Genomic DNA, 10,271 nt, shown 5'->3' with positions numbered 1-10,271 from the left:
CTCCTTTTGTCCTCCCACTCGAAGGAGAAAATCTCCTGAGACTGGGGGTCAACCGGAATCGTGAAGAAAGCATCCTTTAAATCCAGGACTGAAAAATGGGTGTACTGCCCCCCTATAGAGGCCAACAATGTATACGGATTTGGAACAAGGGGGTGTAGAGTTTTAACCCGCTCATCAACTGCTCTCAGGTCCTGGACCAGTTGGTATGTGCCATTGGGCTTTTGTACATGTTAGGTAAAAAAGCAAGTCCTCACTCACCTCTCCAGCACCCGAGTTCGTGCGGAGTTGGTATGGGCTCACAATCTGTCAGAGACCAGACACCAATTCGTTGATCAACGGGCTCACACTATCCTTAGCTTGAAAGGCTTCAGAGTAAGTGTGGCAAGTTTATTAGGGGTGAGCATCAATATTTATACACAGAAGTAAACAAAGTGATTAACAGATCATAATGGTCATGCATAATCAAACAAGATTCTACAGGATAAAACAGGTTAAAATGTACATTCAGAAAGAGATAAGGGGAGATGGCTACTTAAGGGGAGGGGGGGTTGTCATGAGTAGTTCGCAGGTCAGAGCTTTGATTAAAAGTTCAGACAGAGACATCAAGTCTGGGTTAAGTTTAAGCTCATCAAAAGTTCAGACTCAACATTCCTCCATTTGTAGCTTTGGGATAACTATTTACCAAAAGCTACACCCCATTTTAAGGAGCCAAGGGCCGCTTGGCAATTTCAGCCTGGGCCAACTCGAAGAGAGTAAGGCCCTTGGCTGAAGTAGGAAAAGAATAAACTGACCCACATGAGTCTATGAGGGAGGGGACACACTGAATACAGCAACACAGTATTATAAGGATTACTATGGCCCCAACAATACCCACCAAGAGGTTTTTAACCCACCCAGATCCAGGCAGCCAATTCCATAAGGCTCCCCACCAATCATAAGGTGGCTGGCCAGAGGAGTAGTTCTTAGCTATTTCCCTTAGATGTTTGGTACGTTGAAAAGTGTCAGAGTAGGTGTCATTTACAAAAACACAGCATTCTTCATTTATGAGGGCGCAAGTTCCTCCCTGGGCTGCTAACATTATGTCTAAAGCCATTCGGTTTTGCAAAGCTAACTGGCGCAGCTGGGACATTTCCCCGGCCTGATTCTCAAATAGGGTCGCAGTTTCATTGGTTAAAGATTCTAGTAGTCCCTGTAGACGGATGACACCACCCCTCAAGCTAATGAGACCAGCCCACCGCTGCCACGACAAACCATCACGGATATTAATATCTCTGAAGGTTTCACGGATGTTACGAACGTGGGGAAAATGAGGGGGAGTGAGGGAGATGCGAGAAGGCGGTGTTAGCCATGCCAAATAACATGACCCTGCCCAATCAGGGGAGAGAAAGTAATAAGCTTTGGGCCCGCACACGCAGTATGTTCCATACAATGCGTTTCGGGTATTCCATTTCTCAAAGTAGTAGGTAACCCACCACCCGTTGGACCACTGTTCCCCTGGTAACGCAGAGGGGTCGTTGTGCGAACTGCAGAGGCACAATTTGGTAGTGGTGTTTTCAAAGGGCAGTGTAGTAGAGTACTGCTTGAGCAGTTGTAGAAGGCAATCGTATGTCCCTTAGCAATTAGTTGGACACCCTTTTGATCTGAGCAGGGCTTCTTAAAAGCTGACTCTGAAGGCCTGCCCACCCATGAAAAAGTTGGATCGGGGTGAGGGATCCACATATGGGATAAGTGGGATGTGCAAGGCTTGAAGCCAAGATTTTTACTAAAGGCGGTGCCATTAAAATACATGTTGCATTTACTTGTTCCCACAAAAGTTGACCCCTTTTCTTTAACAAAACACAGTGATCCTGTCTGATTGGTTACCCTGAGATATCTGTTAATTGGCACTCCTGTTTTGTCCCATGTAAGATTGTGTTGGACTGGATCTTTTACTCTAGCCAGTGGCATCCAAGTCATATTAGCAGTGGTCAGGGGAATGGGTGTGAAGGGGAGTCCCTGTTCTGCATTTACTGGAAATTGAGTACATACCCAGCAATTACTTCTATTTCCTAAAATACGAGTTTTAACCTCGTGGGAATATCTAATAAAAGCATTATCTTCATAAGCAGAAAATAAACTAAAAAGACATAATAAAAAACATACAGTTGTCAGAATAAAAGGTCCTCTCATTTTTTCTGAGTCAATTTAAGTCTGATGTCTGAAAGAGGTAAGCTGGTCCACTGGTCGGAGGCAGTGTCCTCAGTGGTGGCAAGAGCTGCTGGTCCGTCACTGTGGTCCACTACGGCTGGCTTGACGTGGGAGTGGTGGATCCAGGATTTGCGTCCTTCCAGGAACACTGCAGTCTGGGTTGTTAAAAGAACCTGGTGGGGTCCAGTAAACCTCGGCTGGAGGGTGTCGCCACGAATGAACTTTTTGGCCCAGACGAAGTCCCCTGGTTGGAACGGGTGGATCTGTTCTTCCAGCGGCACGGTCTGGGAAAACTGCGAGGCTTTCCAAAGGGTACGGAGGCGAGCCTGTAGGGAGAGAAACTGGCACACGGTCATATGATCCCCTCCCAATAGTGAAACATCAGCACGTGGTAGCGCCCCGCCTTTGAAAGGGGGGTGTCCATAGAGCAGTTCAAAGGGGGATAATCCCAATACACGGGTTGGGCGAGTAGGAAGGTGAAACAGGACCAAGGAAAGTACCTGAGGCCACTTTAATCCTGTTTCCTGACAGTATTTAGCCAATGTAAACTTAAGCTCCCTATTCATACGCTCAACTTTCCCGCTAGACTGAGGGTGGTAGGGTGTATGAAAGGAGTGTGAAATGCCCAGTCCTTGTTCTAAACGGCCAAGGACATGACCAGTAAAGTGAGGTCCGCGATCTGAGTCAAGCACGAGAGGGATGCCAAAACGGGGTACAATGTCTCTAAGGAGAATCTTCGCCACTGTGGCAGCAGTACAATTAGCAGTAGGAAAAGCTTCGACCCAGGAAGTCAGAGGGCAAACCAAAACAAGGAGGTGCTTTTTCCCAAAAGCCTTTGGCATATCTGCAAAATCAATTTGAAGATGTTGAAATGGAGCAGCAGGCGGAGGTCTTCCACCCTTAATTTTTTTAAGAGGCGGAGCAGGTCCATTACGCTGACATGTGCTGCATGCTTTCACAATTGACAGGCAGTAGGGTTGAATGCCTGGAGCATACCAAAAGCGAGCGATGGTGTCCACAAGGGCGTGCGTGCCGTAGTGACCCCCCTTATCATGGTGCCAGCGAACTGCCACAGGGTATGTGGAGCGAGGGAGGCAGGCTCGGCCATCCGGCATAAGCCAGGTCCCTTTGACCAGAGTGGCTCCGAGGCTCTCCCACGACTGTAGTTCAGCAGCGGGTACTGGTACGGGGTGCGGTGGAGTAAAGGAGGAGGCTGCAATAGCCAACGTGGGCATGGCTAAGGGTAAGACGGCAGCCGTCTTGGCGGAGGCGTCAGCCAGGGCATTCCCACGGGTGACGGGGCTATCATCTTTAGGATGGGCCCGGCAGTGAACTACAGCCAGGACCGAGGGTTCTTGGAGGGCGTCCAAAAGCTTGTGGATGAGGGGGAGGTGCTGAATGGGTTTACCGGCAGCTGTCTGGAAACCTTGAAACTTCCAGAGGTGGATGTGACAATGCACAACTCCAAAAGCATACTTGCTATCAGTAAAAATGGTAACGGTCTTACCAGCGGCCAACTGGCAAGCTCGGGCCAGGGCATAGAGTTCGGCGGCTTGGGCTCCTCAGTTGCCTGGCAGTGAGGCGGCCTCTTGAATGTCCCTTTCAGAGGTGACTGCATAACCGGTGAAACGCTTGCCATCAACATAGGAGCTTCCGTCCGAGAAGAGGATGCAATCAGGGTTGTCCAGTGGCACGTCAAACAGGTTGTCCCTTATCTGTAAGATGCTATAAACTACTTCCACACAGTCGTGCTGATCCTGGAGGACTGGCAGGTCAGGAAGCAAGGTAGCTGGATTAAGGGGCCCACACCTTTCAAAAATTAGGTTAGTGTCTTCTAAGAGTTCGGCCTCTAGCTGTTGCTGACGATGGGCCGAAAAGACTTGGGTTGTGCCCCTACGCAGAAGGGCTGACAAGTCATGAGAAGTCCAAACCGTGGTAAAATGACCCAGGGTCAGGCTCTTTGCCTTTGTGATCAGCAGGGCAGCTGCTGCCAGAGTCCGGGTGCAGGATGGGGTTCCCTGAGCGACAGGGTCGATCTGCTGAGAGTAAAAAGCAAGCGGGAAATGGTGGGGCCCGCTCAGCTGGGTAAGGACGCCACTAGCAATTCCGCCCCTCTCGTGGACAAAAAGGTGAAAGGGTTTGCTGTAATTGGGGGAGCGGAGAGACATGGAGGAGGCCACACTGTCCTTGAGTAACTGAAAGGCTTGGATTGTGTCCGGGGACCACTGCAAAGGGTCAGGAGCAAGGTTAGCAGTGAGTCGGTGGAGCGGCTTGCTTAACTCCCCGCAGGACGGTAACCAGGGGGCGACAGAAGCCAATTAATCCTAAGAAACCTCGAAGTTTTTCTTGGTGTTTGGCAGAGGTCAGTTTTGGATAGTCTTTATGCGGACTGGGTCCATTTGTCTTCCCTCTGGGGTTAATAGGAAGCCCAGATATCGGACCTTCTGTGAGACCCACTGAATCTTGTTAGGGTCTACCTTGTGGCCTCTGGTGTGTAGGTATAATAAAAGTGCCTTACCATTGATGCGGAGGGCAGCTTATTCGCGATTACCTAATAGGATGTCATCTACGTATAGGACTAACGTGGATCCCTGCGGACTGGTGAAGCCTTCCAAGTCGTGGCGGAGGCATTGGCTGAAAATCGTGGGGCTGTCTCTGTAGCCTTGAGGAAGTCGTTGCCAGACATAACTTTGTCCCTCCCAGGTGAAACCAAAGAGATACTGAGAGTCTGGGTGCACAGGAATGCTGAAAAAAGCTGATTTTAAGTCAATAACAGTGAACCACTCAGCATCCCAGGGGATTTGACTGATGATAGTAGCTGGATCAGGAACTACTGCATGAAGAGGGACCACATACTGATTAACAACCCGTAGATCCTGTACAAAGCGCCAACGAATAGGGTCTCCGTCCTTTTTAGGAGGCTTTTTTGACAGGCAGTATAGGGGTGTTACAGGGAGTGCGCTGAGGGCGGACTAGCTTTTGTGCAATGAATCCCTCGATAATGGGGCGGATGCCCTTCCGGGCTTCCAGCGACAGGGGGTATTGAGGGACTGACGGGGGGGGTTAAGGAGGGCTTCACTTGAATCCTTACTGGCTCTGCTGAAAGGAGCAGGCCAACATCAGTGTCAGAAATTCCCCAGAGGGTTAAAGGCAGGTCAGTGAGGTCAGGGGAGAGGGGGGGGGGGTTTCCCAATTACCCTGAGTTGGGGCCAAATCTCCTAACACTGTCATCAATAATCCTACCCCTTCAGGAGTGCAGGTTAAAGTAGCCTCAAGCTTACAGAGTAAATCCCGGCCCATCAAAGGGATCGGACAAGCTGGGGAAAAAAGAAAACGGTGAGAAAAACATTTATCAGCATAAATAACATTTAGAGGCAAAGTGAGTCCCAGAGACTGTGGGTTGCCCTCCACCCCAGTTGCAGTTTTAACCTCAGAGGATAGCCAGGGAGAGGGGGCATGATTTAAAAGAGAGAAAGTAGCTCCAGTATCAATGAGGAAGGAGACAGGCAGTCCCTGGACTGAAAGGGTTAGACGAGGCTCTTTGCTGGGAGGGGAGAAAGTGAGGAAGGAGCCGGCTAAAGACATTAAGGAAATAAGACCATCACATTGTTTGCCTTCGCCCCCGGGGTACCGTCATTGAGGAGGCTGAGTTTGCTGCAGCTGCTGCTGTTGCCCGTAGTTGATCCAGGCCTGGGGAACGGGCTGAGCTGGTGGTGCAGGGGTGTATTCGTCCCTGGTGTAAGTATCTGCGGATGCAACCAGACCCTCTGGGCGTCCCCAGGGGAGGGGTATGCAACCTGCTGCATCTGCTTGATCATTTGCCTAGTAATTATTCCTCCCGAGGTGTGCCCTTCCATTTCCCCCTTATCCCTCTGCAGAGATTCCGACCTGGAGTCCTGCAGATTCCCCTCTGCGCCCTGGAGAGAGTCCCCCTGCGGAGGAATAGGGGCAGGGGCAGTGGGGACCAACTGACGAGTCAAAACACGCCGTGGTTTACACCCTTCATCGAAATAACATGGAGGGGGTTCACTCTCGGGAGAATACCTGACTGCCATAATTTTTAAAGATTTCCACAGCTCTGCTGCTGTGTCCCAACAAAACCAGTAACATAACTATCCCGGATGGTCTTTTTCGATCTGGCTCCTTACTCCTCTTAAGGCAGCCTGTTCGAAAGAGCCATACGAAGGCCACCTCATCTCCGGGTTGGCCAATACCGCGGTATACCCAGTCCAATTCCTTACACACAGTGTGTACAACTTTCTCCTAGACATTCCTGTCTGTACTGGGCGTTTCCCTTCGTTCCATAACTTATTTACAATCCCCAACGGACTCTCAAGAGGCACGCTAGTCCCTTGACCCATGGTGTCTGACAGGAGCCCTCCAACTGGCGTTTACCCTGCTGTCCAGTACACGACCCCTCAATATTGAATTGGCTGGGAGAAATCTCCCGTGGCGCCTGCCAATTCGTATATGAGTGGTCTGACCACTGGACAGAGGCACCGCACCAGAAGGATATCCCGGACGAGCCCCCAAATTGTTAGGTAAAAAAGCAAGTCCTCACTCACCTCTCCAGCACCCGAGTTCGTGCGGAGTTGGTATGGGCTCACAATCTGTCAGAGACCAGACACCAATTCGTTGATCAACGGGCTCACACTATCCTTAGCTTGAAAGGCTTCAGAGTAAGTGTGGCAAGTTTATTAGGGGTGAGCATCAATATTTATACACAGAAGTAAACAAAGTGATTAACAGATCATAATGGTCATGCATAATCAATCAAGATTCTACAGGATAAAACAGGTTAAAATGTAAATTCAGAAAGAGATAAGGGGAGATGGCTACTTAAGGGGAGGGGGGGTTGTCATGAGTAGTTCGCAGGTCAGAGCTTTGATTAAAAGTTCAGACAGAGACATCAAGTCTGGGTTAAGTTTAAGCTCATCAAAAGTTCAGACTCAACATACAGGCAAGATAGGAGTGTTCCAAGCTGACTGGCATTCTCGAAGTACCCCGCACTTTAGGAACTGGTCTATAGTCTCCTGCAGTCCCTCTCTGGCTTCCCTTTTGATCGGATACTGCTTGATTCTGTGAAAGTGAAATGAATTATATTAAAGAAATAGAATGAATTAAAGAATGCTGTATGTATCTTTAAGTAGAAATGAGAAATGCTGCAAGCCAGGGGTCAGGAAAGCAGACATTAACTGCATAACTTGCCACTTAAGGGCAATTGGTGAAGCATTAGTCTTAGATCGATAAGAGTTAACAAGGAAGCAGGATATGCATATTGTGCTCCATGCATATTTTACAATTTTGCTCTCTCTGTCCCTTTGTTTAGTTCGCACCGTTTTATCTGTATAAATAAGACTGTTTGAATCTTGCATGGAGGCTCACATTATCTGAATGTATTAGCAGAGCGCTGTGCTAATAAAACAGAGTGGTCTGACAAACGATGAGTCCTGAGTCTAACTTTGACAATTCGCACTGGACCTTTTCCTGGCAAGAGCTGAACAGTAATAGGAGTATGATGGGCTGACTTTCCTGGGATCCCTGATGCCCATACCAGAGGAAAAACCCGCTTCTCCCACTGACTCCACTCTGGGGCTTGCGTAGCTGAGGGCTCAATTGCAAGTGTCATTATCCAGGCATTCTCTGGGGGTAAGGTGAGGGTTATTTCATCTTGAGTGAAATGCAGGGTGGCACCTAAGTGACAAAGCAGATCCCGTCCTAATAGTGGCGTTGGACAATCAGGGAGGTAAACCAGTCTGTGAGATAGAGTTCTGTTTCCCAAAGCACATTCCGCTGGGGCATATACTGGGCACTTAGGCCTGGTCTACACTAGGCGTTTATGTCGAAGTTAGCGCCGTTACATCGAATTAACCCTGCACCCATCTACACCGCGATGCTATTTAGTTCGACATAGAGGTCTCTTTAATTCGACTTCTGTACTCCTCCCCAACGAGGGGAGTAGCGCTAAATTCGACATGGCCATGTCGAATTAGGCTAGGTGTGGATGGAAATCGACGCTAATAGCTCCGGGAGCTATCCCACAGTGCACCACTCTGTTGACGCTCTGGACAGCAGTACGAGCTCGGATGCTCTGACCAGCCACACAGGAAAAGCCCCGGGAAAATTTGAATTTGAATTCCTTTTCCTGTCTGGCCAGTTTGAATCTCATTTCCTGTCTGGACATCGTGGCGAGCTCAGCAGCACTGGCAACGATGCAGAGCTCTCCAGCAGTGATGGCCGTGCAATCTCAGAATAGAAAGAGGGCCCCAGCATGGACTGATCGGGAAGTCTTGGATCTCATCGCTGTGTGGGGCGATGAGTCCGTGCTTTCCGAGCTGCGCTCCAAGAAACGGAATGCAAAGATCTCCGAGAAGATCTCTAAAGACATGTCAGAGAGAGGATACAGCCGGGATGCAACGCAGTGCCGCGTGAAAATCAAGGAGCTGAGACAAGGCTACCAGAAGACCAAAGAGGCAAACGGACGCTCCGGATCCCATCCCCAGACATCCCGTTTCTACGAGGCACTGCATTCCATCCTCGGTGCGGCCGCCACCACTACCGCACCACTGACCGTGGACTCTGAGGATGGGATATTGTCCACGGCCGGTTCCTCGGACATGTTAGGGGACGGGGAAGATGAGGAAGGAGATGAGGAGGACGAGGCAGTCGGCAGCGCTCACAACGCTGATTTCCCCGACAGCCAGGATCTCTTCATCACCCTTACAGAGATCCCCTACCAACCGTCCCCAGCCGTTACCCCGGACACAGAATCTGGGGAAGGATCAGCCAGTAAGTGTTGTAAACATCTAAACATTTATTTTTAACAGAACAGGAATATTAACAATTAAAAGAATGGGTTGTTCATGATTACTTTGCCCTAGGCGCTTAACGGTTCAGTCATGGGCAGTGCAAGTTTTGAAAAAAAATCTAGCAATGTCCGGTTTTGCGTGATTTTCCTGCCCAAGCCGCTCTACTGTTTAGTCCCTGCTACTGCAGCTACAGTAAAATGCGGTCTATATGTCCGGGGATAGAGCAGAAATCCTCCTGGGACATCTCGATGAAGCTCTCCTGGAGGTAATTGGAAAGCCGTTGCATCAGGTTCCTGGGGAGAGCGGCCTTATTGGGTCCTCCGTAGTACGACACGTTGCCGCGCCACGAGACAATCAAGTACTCGGGAATCATTGCTCTGCACAGCAGGGCGGCATACGGCCCTGGTCTTTGGAGGCTTTCCTGGAGCATTCTCTCTTTCTCGCTGTCAGAGATCCTCATCAGAGTGATGTCGCTCATGGTGACCTGCTTTGAATTAGGTAGGGGAATGTTAGTGTTGGGACTGCTTTCCCGTTCCTTAACAGAACTGTAACCGCTGGTTTGCAGCCACGCGGTGGAGGCGGGAGAGGGGCAGCCTACAGGGATCGTTCCTGGGGACAGCCGCGAGGGGGTGGGACAGGGGCAGAGTTCCCGCTTGCCGGATTGCTGGCAGCAATTGCTTTCAATGTGAAATGAGGCCAGTGGTAATATAAAAGTTTTAAGCTGCCACAAGTCTACGGCTTACCATGTCTGCCTGCAACAGAAATTCCGTTGTGCTGCCCCGCTTCTCAAATGTGCTGTGCAAGACCCCAGGCACTGAATGCGAAGGCCGAGAATTCGACCTTGTGCTGAGTGCGCATGTGATAGGTGCTGTGCATAGTCTTGTTCACAGAGAAAGACTATGTTCTTTGTTCACAACTACATTTATCTTTCTGAGGAATTCACTCCCTTTTTCCCATTCCCACAGCCCCATCTGCGACTGTCTCACAACCTAGCCTGGCATCACACTCCCAGAGGCTAGCGCACATTAGGCGTAGGAAAAAGAGGACACGGGAGGACATGTTCTCGGAGCTTATGGCCTGCTCCCGAGCCCAGGCAGCACAGCAGACCCAGTGGCGGGAGAACTTGACCCAAATGCACCAAGCAAACATGGATCGGGAGGAGAGGTGGCGGCAGGAAGACCAGCAGGCGACTCAAATGCTGCTTGGACTACTGAGGGAGCAAACGGACACGCTCCGGCGCCTTGTGGATGTTCTGCAGGAACGGAGGCAGGAGGA

The 10,271-nt window shown here is 50.0% G+C and overlaps 1 long non-coding RNA gene across 1 annotated transcript; it reads right to left on the bottom strand.

Moving 5' to 3' along the window:
* Positions 1–324: 324 nt before the first annotated feature.
* LOC135977526 (uncharacterized) lies at positions 325–4,485 on the bottom strand. Its single transcript, XR_010594987.1, has 2 exons — positions 3,695–4,485; positions 325–2,513 (listed from the first exon to the last, which is right to left on the bottom strand). It is a non-coding gene; the product is annotated as an uncharacterized LOC135977526 (long non-coding RNA).
* Positions 4,486–10,271: the final 5,786 nt, after the last annotated feature.

The sequence above is a fragment of the Chrysemys picta genome, unplaced genomic scaffold, assembly GCF_011386835.1.
Source record: "Chrysemys picta bellii isolate R12L10 unplaced genomic scaffold, ASM1138683v2 scaf3, whole genome shotgun sequence".
In the NCBI taxonomy this organism is placed as follows: domain Eukaryota; kingdom Metazoa; phylum Chordata; order Testudines; family Emydidae; genus Chrysemys; species Chrysemys picta.
The sequence above is the reverse complement of the archived record's forward strand: the minus strand, read 5'-3'. Positions and strand labels throughout refer to the sequence as shown.